Here is an 11479-nt window from a genome sequence, read left to right as displayed (position 1 = left end):
TAAGGTTGGATACAGGGCTAGCCGGGATGACTCCGTCCTTAGCAATCTCTACCCCATCAGAGCCAACCCCAGTAGGCTCGCAAGGGGGACATACGCCTATTCCAAGTTTCCTTTTTTTGGGGGATGTTTGGGAAGATAGCACTTCTTCGGGCAATGCTTCTTTTCCTTTCGGTGCACGGTTTGTTAGTAACCACGTGAAGTGGCACACTCGATGGGGCAGTGTTTGCCTCACCAGTAGATAAATCAGTTAATATATTAGGCGAGGTAGGAACCAGGATGGTCCTGTCGTCACCCACAGAAAAGTTAGTCGATGGGCCAGATGACTGGGAAAAAGCATAGGGCGTTTCTAGTACAGCTGGCAGGGTTAGAGATGATAAAGGAGGAACTAATGCCGGAAAACCCTGAGGTGGTTGTTTCGCCAAAGGAATTTTAAGGAGTTCAATAGATAGCCTACGCTCGGCACGTCGCTCCGCCAAAGCAATTTCTTTATCAATGTCTTGAGTTGCCCGACTAAAGTATTTATCTAAGGGACCCAAGATTGTTGACCCAACCTCGGGCTGGGGGGAGCTTTGCGCAGTTGTGTGTGGAGGGGAAGGCATACTTAGCAGACAATGTACTTTAAAAGGGAAAAGACAATGTAAGCAAAAAACCAAATTTCTCAAGACACAGGAACAAACTATGACAGTAGATCGTAGGTTAAGCGAGTCAAGCTATCGGAAAGGATTGCAAGTTACATCAGTGACCCCAAAGCAATAACTAAATGTCAGAGAGTGGGCCCAGCCCAGCCTCCTTCGGCCCCTGACGGCCACAGACGGTCCCGCCCTTGTCCCGGTCTTCTCCCTGGACGCTCCCGCGCACTCCTGCGCAGCGGGTAAAACAAATTAGTTATATAGGGACTCTCGATAGTTGGGGCGAGGCAGGCAGGGAGAGTGGCCCAGATGATCTCAATTAGGGCTGGCAGGGACTCCTGGGAGAGGTAGTCCCGGTCCCGCAGCACGCAGCCCTGCCTGTGCGCACACACACCCACTGCAGGCTCCTATTGGCCAAACACACACTCCCAGGGGTTCGAGGTCCAAAGTCAGTGCACCCCGCGAAGCGGGACCCGCGAATCGGGTTCCGCGAGGCTCAGCTCGGAAAAGCAGCAATCAGGGCACAGGTTCTCCGCAGGTATGAAGAGGTCAGCAAGGCGTCCCAGAGAGTTTCAAAGTGCCGAGGGTTTTGAATTCGTTGGTGGGGGCGGGGCAGGCAGGGAGAGCAGCCCAGATGATCTCAATTAGGGCTGGCGGGGACTCCTGGGAGAGGTAGTCCCGGTCCCGCAGCTCGCAGCCCTGCCTGTGCGCACACACACCCACTGCAGGCTCCTATTGGCCAAACAAACACTCCCAGGGGTTCGAGGTCCAAAGACAGTGCACCCCGCGAGGCTCAGCTCGGAAAAGCAGCAATCAGGGCAGAGGTTCTCCGCAGGTATGAAGAGGTCAGCAAGGCGTCCCAGAGAGTTTCAAAGTGCCGAGGGTTTTGAATTCGTTGGTGGGGGCGGGGCAGGCAGGGAGAGCGGCCCAGATGATCTAAATTAGGGCTGGCGGGGACTCCTGGGAGAGGTAGTCCCGGTCCAGCAGCTCGCAGCCCTGCCTGTGCGCACACACACCCACTGCAGGCTCCTATTGGCCAAACAAACACTCCCAGGGGTTCGAGGTCCAAAGTCAGTGCACCCCGCGAAGCGGGACCCGTGAAGCGGGTTCGGCGCGGCTCAGCTCGGAAAAGCAGCAATCAGGGCACAGGTTCTCCGCAGGTATGAAGAGGTCAGCAAGGCGTCCCAGAGAGTTTCAAAGTGCCGAGGGTTTTGAATTCGTTGATGGGGGCGGGGCAGGCAGGGAGAGCGGCCCAGATGATCTCAATTAGGGCTGATGGGGACTCCTGGGAGAGGTAGCAATCAGGGCACAGGTTCTCCGCAGGTATGAAGAGGTCAGCAAGGCGAACTACAATCAGAGTACTGGTGGCCGGGAATGAGCGTAGATATCTACAAATTTGCAAAGAATTGTGAGGACTGCAACAGAGATCGCAGTTGTGAAACGGACCAGCCTGTAGCCCATATACCACTATTAGATAGCATCAGGCTATCTATAGCCCAGAAATCCAGTCGGAAAAATGCGTCCCATAATTAATAAAGACTTAATTCACTTAAAAATGTGGCCCCAGCACTCGGCTGACGCCAGAACTGTTATAAAAGATTTGCGAGTCTATATCGGCACATCCGCAATTGACATGCTACATTCTGATCAGGGTCCTGCGTTTAGCTCTCGAGCTTACAAAGAGGCCATGAACAGCATGGGCATCGCATTGCAGTACTCTTCTCCCTTCCATCCTGAGGGAAATGCGGTTGTGGAAAGAAAAAACCGGGACATAAAGCAATCTATAACGGCGAGGGTATTAGGTTCGGGTGATGGATGGGTCAAACATTTAACAAGTGTCCAACGTAGTCTTAATAATCTGCCAAGAAATTCTCTAAAAGGTCTCACTCCATACGATCTATGGTTCGGAACTAGAATGCCGATTAAGGATCTTGATAGTCATACTTCAGTGGTAGAAGAAAAATCCTATGATATCAAAGATCGTTTGGCTTTTTTACAGGACTTAAATGAAACAAGAAAAAACCTGAGTAACATAAAGTTGAAACAACAGCCGACAACCACTGAAGAAAAACCACCTGTCCCAGCAAGACCTGTCTGGATTCCAAAGATTGGGGATCTGGTCAGAGAAAAGATCGCGGTAAAGAAGGAATTTGGGCCTTCTTAGAGAAAAGCAGTACCTGTCTTAGCTATCAGCGGAACAAGATCAGTTGTACTACCGCCCCTTGCTGGTAAAAGGGAGAACAGAGTTGTATCCATCGACCTGGTAAAACCAAAATCATGTGGCCAATATTAAGTAGTAGGCCAAGTGGACTCCCAAGAAATAGTAGAATACCGAAATTTGCTACAATCAAAGAGGCTCATGCTGAGAGACTAATCAAATTTGATAAACCTGCAGTGAATAAAAAAGGACTATGCTTTAATGCCATGGAACTTGTGCCTTTTGAAACCCAAATAGTAACAGTTCGTCAAGAAACACCAGTCTACAATGATGTAGCTTCTGACTATGCTAATGAAACAAAGAAAAATGCAAAATCAAATGAAAAGGATACCCCTCCAGTGCAGCTGGCCCCTCACGGAACCTGAAGTCATTCAGCGCTCTCCGCTCCGCTGTCGCCGATAGTCCGCTCCCTCTTCTGGCCGCTCTTAGCCGTATAACGCTCTGTTCCCCAAGCCCGAATCCGGAAAAAATCCAACAATTGACAGAACTGCATTTGGCTACTTCATCAATTTCGACGACTTCTCTGAAGATCCAAGCGAGCATGAAGAAACGCCTCCAACAAAAACTCTCAAAGACAAAGTAATTGAACTTTTTCACCAACTAAAAGAAACATATCTGATTTCACCATGGATTGAATTTTGGATTGTGTTAGGTGTACTTACTCTCCTGCTTTGGCTCATCATTGTTCTATGTTTGGGAAAATTAATTGATGAAAAATATAGTACAATGAACACAGCAAGTCAGAACATCAACTTGGTCCTAAAGCCTCACACATCCTCTCACATCGAGAAAAGAGACTGACATCTGTAAACATCTCAGCCAAACTAATACCCGGTGGGGTAGCATGGGACAGAACTGATTATTACATTTTTGGCCAGGTTGAGCTCTTGAAATATCCACATCAGTTCAAGGGTTCATTAAGTGACTTTGTGACACCAAGTACATTCTCAGATGATTCGGACTTTGAAAACATTAATAATATGATGTCAGATTTAGTAATGTCAACCAAATTTACAGAACATGATTACTTACAGGGTTCATCGAATAATGAAGAGTTATACTGTTACAACCATTATGGTGATCACTATTTGCATAAAACTGCTCAGCCTAGAAATGTTTTATCTTATAACCAGTGGGAACACTGTCCAACTCCACCAAAAGGCAGTTCAAAAACATTTTATGAGAAATTCCAGTACTTCTCAGGGTTTAATAACAGTGATCCAGAAACGTTTTATTTTAAAATGTTAAGTAGGACAGGAATGAAAACAATGTTGACAAATACTAAACTGATTTATTCTGAAAAATTTTATGACAAAATGTCTACATTTGGTTTATAAATTTGGAAAAACGCCATTGAAACAAAAATGATCTGAGGTTCCAAAGATTGGCAAGTACAAGGCCTAGAAGCATTATTTAGGGCCTGCATGATCCCAGAACAAATGATATTCTTGAATGACACAATTCAACAAACTACTTGTCTTGGCCTAGCTAAGATAAAAGATTTAAATACACCGTCTAGTCCGAAACCCATAACTGATAGTGACAATACTACAGATGTGGAGATAGACGTATCCCATATTTTACACCAAAACAGAACACATCCTGATTTGAAAAAGTGGTTGATCGGGCCAACAGACACAAATTACTGTCAAGATAGATTCCTGAACAAAACACAGGGGTTCAAAATGACCAGACCAGACCCTAGATACTCCCAGAGACAACATCCAGGGATAGTCACAACATACAGTGCAGGGAAACTATGCCTTGAGTGGCTACAGAAATCCACACTGGCTGAAATTAAGCGAAACTTGAATTACTTAAAGACAGTGCTGACTTGTGTGATTTCATACTGGGACCACGCAAACAGCGTCAAAAACGTTTCATAGCTGCCGGTATATACGCTGCGATCAACGAAGCATGGAAAGTAATGCAAATTGAAACAGCAGAAAAAATATGAGAAATTGATCGTATAAATTTGGAAAAATCACTTTCTGTTGTGGACAATGGGTTAACGACTCTGTCCTCCAGAATATATTCACTGGACAGCATTGTATCATCTGCTTTTGATATAATAGAGCAGGACTTACTAATGTTACAACATGGTCAGTCTCAATTACGTTCTATTGTACAGCTTGGTTGGACGTTTCAAAATCTGAGTAAAGGCTATGTACCATGGCGTTCAATCAACACAACGTCATTATTCGGTATCTTTAACCTTACTGATAAACAAATCAGTTTGGCACAAAAAGTAGCAGTCTATACGATTCTGAGCATTGAAAAACTCGAGAGATTACCATTGACAATGTCAGAGAGACCTGTCATTGAATGGATAATACTTGGAACGATTACAATTCTGATAACAACTTTCCAGTTTAAATACTGTCAAGAGTATATACCTGCAGGCCAGTATGAAAGGTTGGGTAAAGAATACATCAAATCAACCTGGGATTTACCTTATACACCTTGGGCCCGATTCACAGAATGAACTTAAGACTCAATCCTAAATTTACTACTGTTTTGGTATTCACAGATTGCACTTACTACTTTTGGTATTCACAGAATGAACTTACTACTTTTGGCATTCACAGAATGCACTTACTACGTTTGGTATTCACAGAATGAACTTACTCATTTCGGTATTCACAGAAGTTAGGACTCCTGACTTTAGGACTCCTAAATGCCTTCTGTGAATACCGAAAGTCTTAAAATTAGGATTTTTCGCAATTTAGTAGTAGTAAAGTTAGGACTCCTAACTTTAGGATGCCTAACTGCCTTCTGTGAATACCGAAAGTCCTAAAATTACGTTTTTTCTCAATTTAGTAGTAGTAAAGTTAGGACTACTAACTTTAGGACTCCTAAATGCCTTCTGTGAATACCGAAAGTCTTAAAATTAGGATTCTTCTCACTTTAGTAGTAGTAAAGTTAGGAGTCCTAACTTTACTACTACTAAATTGAGAAAAATCCTAATTTTTTGGACTTTCAGTTTTCACAGAAGGCATTTAGGAGTCCTAAAGTTAGGAGTCCTAACTTAACTACTACTACAATGAGAAAAATCCTAATTTTAAGACTTTCGGTATTCACAGAAGGCATTTAGGAGTCCTAAAGTTAGTAGTCCTAACTTTACTACTACTAAATTGAGAAAAACCGTAATTTTAGGACTTTCGGTATTCACAGAAGGCATTTAGGAGTCCTAACTTCTGTGAATACCGAAATGAGTACGTTCATTCTCTGAATACCAAAAGTAGTAAGTGCATTCTGTGAATGCCAAAAATAGTAAGTTCATTCTGTGAATACCAAAAGTAGTAAGTGCAATCTGTGAATACCAAAACAGTAGTAAGTTTAGGATTGAGTCTTAAGTTCATTCTGTGAATCTGGCCCCCTGATGTTATAGTGAAGGGAACAAGGAGGTATTCCTTAGTGGTAAAAATTGTAAAAAATCACTAAGTGGTACACTTCTGTCTCAAGGTATTAATTTGCATGGAGCCTGCGAAGGGTCTTTCATGTCACCTGCATGGCACGCCTGCAAAACGGATAGAGACATTTTTAGACCACTTTCGAACGGCAGTTACGTTTTAATAAGTGACCACAGCTGTTGTGGCATGCTGCCAGGAAAAGCCTATCTGACAACTGTAACTTCCAGGGCCGTTTGCTGTATGCAAGTATTGTATCCACACAGCAATCCAGATATGGGGGCTGCGTTATGGCCTTCGTTGAATATCTCTTCTATTCGAACTGATACTTTAAGCAGAATGAAGTCTATTCTTTTACAGACAACTGTGCCTTTAACGTCATCAAAAGAAATGTATGATCTGCAAGTGGCAAGGACATCGGCAGAGATACATTCCCTTTTATCGACAAATTGCCCCGGGCATTTCGTAGAAATACTAAGCCAAATCTAAAACATGTCTGATACCAGTGGCATCGCACATGTATTTAAGAATTTTTTTTCGGGACTGTTAACACCCTTTGAAACAGTTCTGGGCATCTTCCCGTATTTTGTCCATTCTGTCTTTGGCGGCCTACCCTTAATCTTGGGACTCGTGGCAGGAATTTTATTTTTGCTCCTTCTGCACCGATATGGCAAGCCAATCCACAGACAAGACTCTAGCAACCATGGAAGAAACGATCCTAGCAATACGATACCGAGACCGTATCACTAAGGTCCTCGGATTGGCCCGGCTAAGAGATATGAGTACAACCTGGTTTCTACCATTCAGACCAGTCAGGCAAGATTGCATCATACCTCTGCTTTGATGTCTGCTATGCGGAGAGGAATGCATGTTGGACGTCTGTCTTACACTACAATCAGCAGTACCAATGGATATCGATACTTTGCTAGGTCCTGTAACGACTCATGCATCGTGTTGTCCCCAGCGGCTACCGATTCTGATGACGGCATTCGTTGAGACTTCACCACTACGAATAGGTGGCGGTGAGGTATGAGAGGAAAGCAGCACCAAACAGGTACAGACTTCTGTGAGCATTGCTGATCCAACCATCGATGATAGCAATCATGCAGAGAACTGCACAGTTGCAGTATTTTCAAACTCGGTCGAACTTTCACCTGATGCGGTAGACCAATTTTTTGTGGGTCTTTCTGAAATAATCCTCTCTCCAATCAACGAGAATAGCTCTTAAAAAAACAATGAGCACACAGCGTTCCCTGAATTCTGAATTCGGCATTCAGTTATTGATAAACAAAGCTACAGAAAATATTTGGAACTATTCTTCCCCTGAAAGCGAAATTATTTTTGCCCATTTTTCAAAATATTTACCTTTTTTATTTTGGCACATGGTACTCTGCTTAAAGTAGAACTATTCTTAGAGAACAGAGCTTCTATTTTACGATACTAGAATTTGGAATTTGGAATTTGGAGGGGTATTTATAGAGTGCAGCGTTCGCTCCGGAAGGAGCATCATGGCGCTGAAAGTCCTTGAAGCCAGATCACAGAGTGGTAGGGGGGGGGGCTAGATGGAGGCTTTGGTCCAATCGTCTGGAAGGTTGAAAATCCATGTTTTGAGAAGTTTTCTAAATGGTTTCTCAAGTGTCTGAAGTCTTAGGTATCTGGGCATACTGTTCCAGGCTTTGATAGCCAGGGTGCTTAGGGTTTTTCCGCCTTTAGACTTCAGGTTGAACTTGGTGGAGGTCATGAAATTTTCATGGGAAGATCGAAGGGAACGACTCGGGTAGTAGTGTGGGAAGCGTCTGGTAAGATAGATGGGACCTGTTTTGTTAAAGGCTCGAAAGGCAACGGTGAGAATCTTGAAGAGTATTCTCTTGTGCAGGGGAAGCCAATGTAAGGTCTTTAGGGCTGCGGAGATTGAGGATTTACGAGGTAATTTAAAGACAAGGCGGGCGGCAGTGTGTAAGACACTTTGGAGTTTGGAGAGGGTGGACTTCTTGGTACCTGCCAAGAGACCGTTACAGTAGTCCACACGCGAGAGAATGAGGGCTACTGTTACCGTTTTTCTAGAATCTAGGGGGAGGAAGTCGAAGAACTTTCTCAGGGATTTGATTATGCCGAAGCATTTGCCGGCTACGGTCGTGGCATGATGGTCAAATGAAAGATCAGAGTCAAAAAGAACCCCGAGGTTTCTAGCAGTAGTGACGGTCTGGGGGGGGGGGCAGCGGAGTTGTCAGGCCACCAAAGGGCAGGACAGAAAGAGGCGTTCTTTCCGATGGGGAGGATCTCTGTTTTGTTTGAGTTGCAACGGAGGTGGTTTGAGTCCATCCACTGGAATACAGCAGTTAGGCAGTGTTTGAGATTGAGCTCTGCCTTGTTGGAATTTTCGTCTAGAGGGATGATCAACTGAGTATCATCGGCGTATGAGGTGACAGTTATGCCGAATGATTCTATCAGGGTGAGAAGAGGGATGAGATAAATGTTAAAAAGGAGGGTGCTTAAGATGGAACCCTGGGGGACTCCGGAGGACACCGTTTTCTCATTGGATTGAAAAGGGCCCAGGGTGACAGTTTGGGACCTATCGCTGAGAAATGATCTGATCCATGATAGGGCTGAGTCAGAGATACCGATGTCTATTAATCTGTTGATCAGGATGGAATGGGATATGTTGTGGAAAGCTGCCGTGAGGTCAAGAAGGATCAGAATGGCCTTCTTCCTTTGGTCTTGCAACGTTTTGATGGTGTCGGTCAGTTCTATTAAGGCAGTTTAGGTTGAATGTTTAGGCCGGAACCCGGATTTCTGGGGATGGAGTATGTTGTGGGTTTCCAGAAAGGATTTAAGTTCTTTGTGGACTAGCTGTTCTGTTATTTTACCCAGAGCGGGGAGCAGGGTGATAGGACGGAGATTGGTCAAGTCCACTGGGGATTTATTAGCTTTTATCATAAGTGGTTTGACAACACCCTTTTTCCATAAGCGAGGGACAGATCCAGAACTGAGTGACAGGTTGATAATGTCATTGACGATAGGGTTGATCTCATCAATGATTAGATGGAGAATCTTAGGGGGGCAGGGGTCGGAGGGGGAGCCGGATTTGCAGGAAAGAATCGCTTCTCTGGTTTGGGCCAGAGTGACCGGGGTGAAGTTTTTGAGACTGCCAGCAGTCAAAGAAGATTGATCGGTATGGGGAAGTTTATGGGTGGTAGGGGGGGGGAAGTTTTTTTGAATGGAGGTAATTTTTTCGTCAAAATATTCTGAGATCTTATCGCATAGCTCTTGGGATGGGGGGATTTCGGGTTGGAGAGCTTTGGGATGGGTGAAGGTCTTTACTATCGTAAATAAAGTTTTTTGCTTTTGGCTGGCTTCTTTAATGGCATTTAGGTAGAACGCTCTCTTGGCCGATTTGATGGCGGAGAGATAGTTTTTCCTCTGAGATAAGTAGGCGCTGCGGTCGTCATTGTCGTAGGTTCGACGCCATTTACGTTCTGCTTTCCTGCAGAGAAGATGTGCGGAGGCTAAATCAGGAGTAAACCAGGGTGCTTTGTTTTTAGTTTTCTTCGAGATTCTATCATGATGATTGGTAGGGCTCCGTTTTGTAATTTCTTGTGAGAGCCAGTTATGGAAGCGGTCTGCGTCTCTATCGATGTTTCCGGATAGAGAGGGGGAGTTGGTTTGGGAGATGGGATTGAGAGAGAGATTTTTCTGGACAGTTTTCCAGTTGGTAGAGTGACCATGGTAGGATTGCGTTTGTTTATGGTTGGAGGGTGGCAGCTGAAGATGTGGAAGGGGATCAGACAATGATCAGTCCATATCTGGGGTAGGGGAGGCAGGGTGGTGAGAGAAGGGAAATTGGAGCAAACACCATCTAGGGTGTGACCAAGTGAATGGGTAGGCAATGTGACACTTTCTTGTAGATTGAAAATTTCAAGTGTCTGAAGGAAATTTCTTGTTTGAGAGTCGGTGGAGGTCTCAAGGTGCAAATTAAAATCTCCAAGAAGGGTAAAGTGTGGGTAACGAAGTAGGAAGTGTCCCAGAGCGTCATAGAGAGAGTCGAGAAATTTAGAGGCATTGCCAGGTGGGCGGTAAATCAGACCACCTGAGAGGGAAAGGGATTGGCTGAGTTTGATGGAAAAACCCATTCCCTCTGCGTCGATGAGGGGGTCAAGGCAGAAGGTGTGACAATTAAAGGTGTTCTTCAGAATAATTGCAACACCTCCTCCTCTACCTTTCGGTCTGTCCTGTCTGTAGAAGGAGTAACCTTGGGGGAGGGCTACGGCTATGTCAGGGTTACTGTCCTCAGTAAGCCAAGTTTCGGTGATCATGAGGCAGTCAAGGTCGTAGTCTACGATGAGGTCATGAATGTCTTGACTATGTTTGCACATAGACCGGGCGTTAATCAGGCCACCTTTGAAGAAAGGTCGCTGGTGTTTGGGGGGGATTGGCAGGTCGTGGTCGAAGGTGAGTGACCAGCGACATTTAGTGCAGCTGGCAGGGCCGACTACCTTTGACAGGTCAAGCTTGCAGGAGCAGCAGGGACTGCCTTGGAGTCGGAGGAGGTCGTTAGGTGCATACCTGATACTTGGGGGGAATAGGGCATGGTTTCCTGCGCCTGGCGCGGTCTTGGCGCGGACGGGCGCAGACGGGCTTGCCTTAGGCGCACCTTCGGCGCGCAAACGGCGCTCCCGCTGCGCTCATCCGCTGCGCGTCCTGTGCATGCACATAACAAGAGGAGATAAGGGGGCGTGGCCAAAAAGGGGGCGGAGTCAGCTCGCACGCCTAGACTGATGGCAGCCGCTGTGAATGAAGCGAGGTGAGGCGCTGCAGCTATCAGGATCAGCTGTGCGCTGAGGGTAGTTAGAGCGCTGGGGTGTGCATTGGTTTAAAAGCAGATTAAAGTGACACCACACAACAGAAGAAATTACAATTTTTCAACAATTAAAAATCGAAGCGAGTACCTCCAGCTCCCGGCTTCCGCCTCAGGACTGGGTCAAAGGTTTTCTGCAAGCCGCTCGTGGTCAGCGGATTAAGTACTGAAAGGCAGGGGGCGTGGCCAAAAAGGGGGCGGAGTCAGCGCGCACGCCTAGACTGATGGCGGCCGCTGTGAATGAAGCGAGGTGAGGCGCTGCAGCTATCAGGATCAGCTGTGCGCTGAGGGTAGTTAGAGCGTTGGGGTGTGCGTTGGTTTAAAAGCAGATTAAAGTGACACCACACAACAGAAGAAATTACAATTT

Source organism: Lissotriton vulgaris, chromosome 8 (assembly GCF_964263255.1).
Source record: "Lissotriton vulgaris chromosome 8, aLisVul1.2, whole genome shotgun sequence".
Lineage (NCBI taxonomy): Eukaryota > Metazoa > Chordata > Amphibia > Caudata > Salamandridae > Lissotriton > Lissotriton vulgaris.
This window is presented reverse-complemented; position numbering follows the sequence as displayed.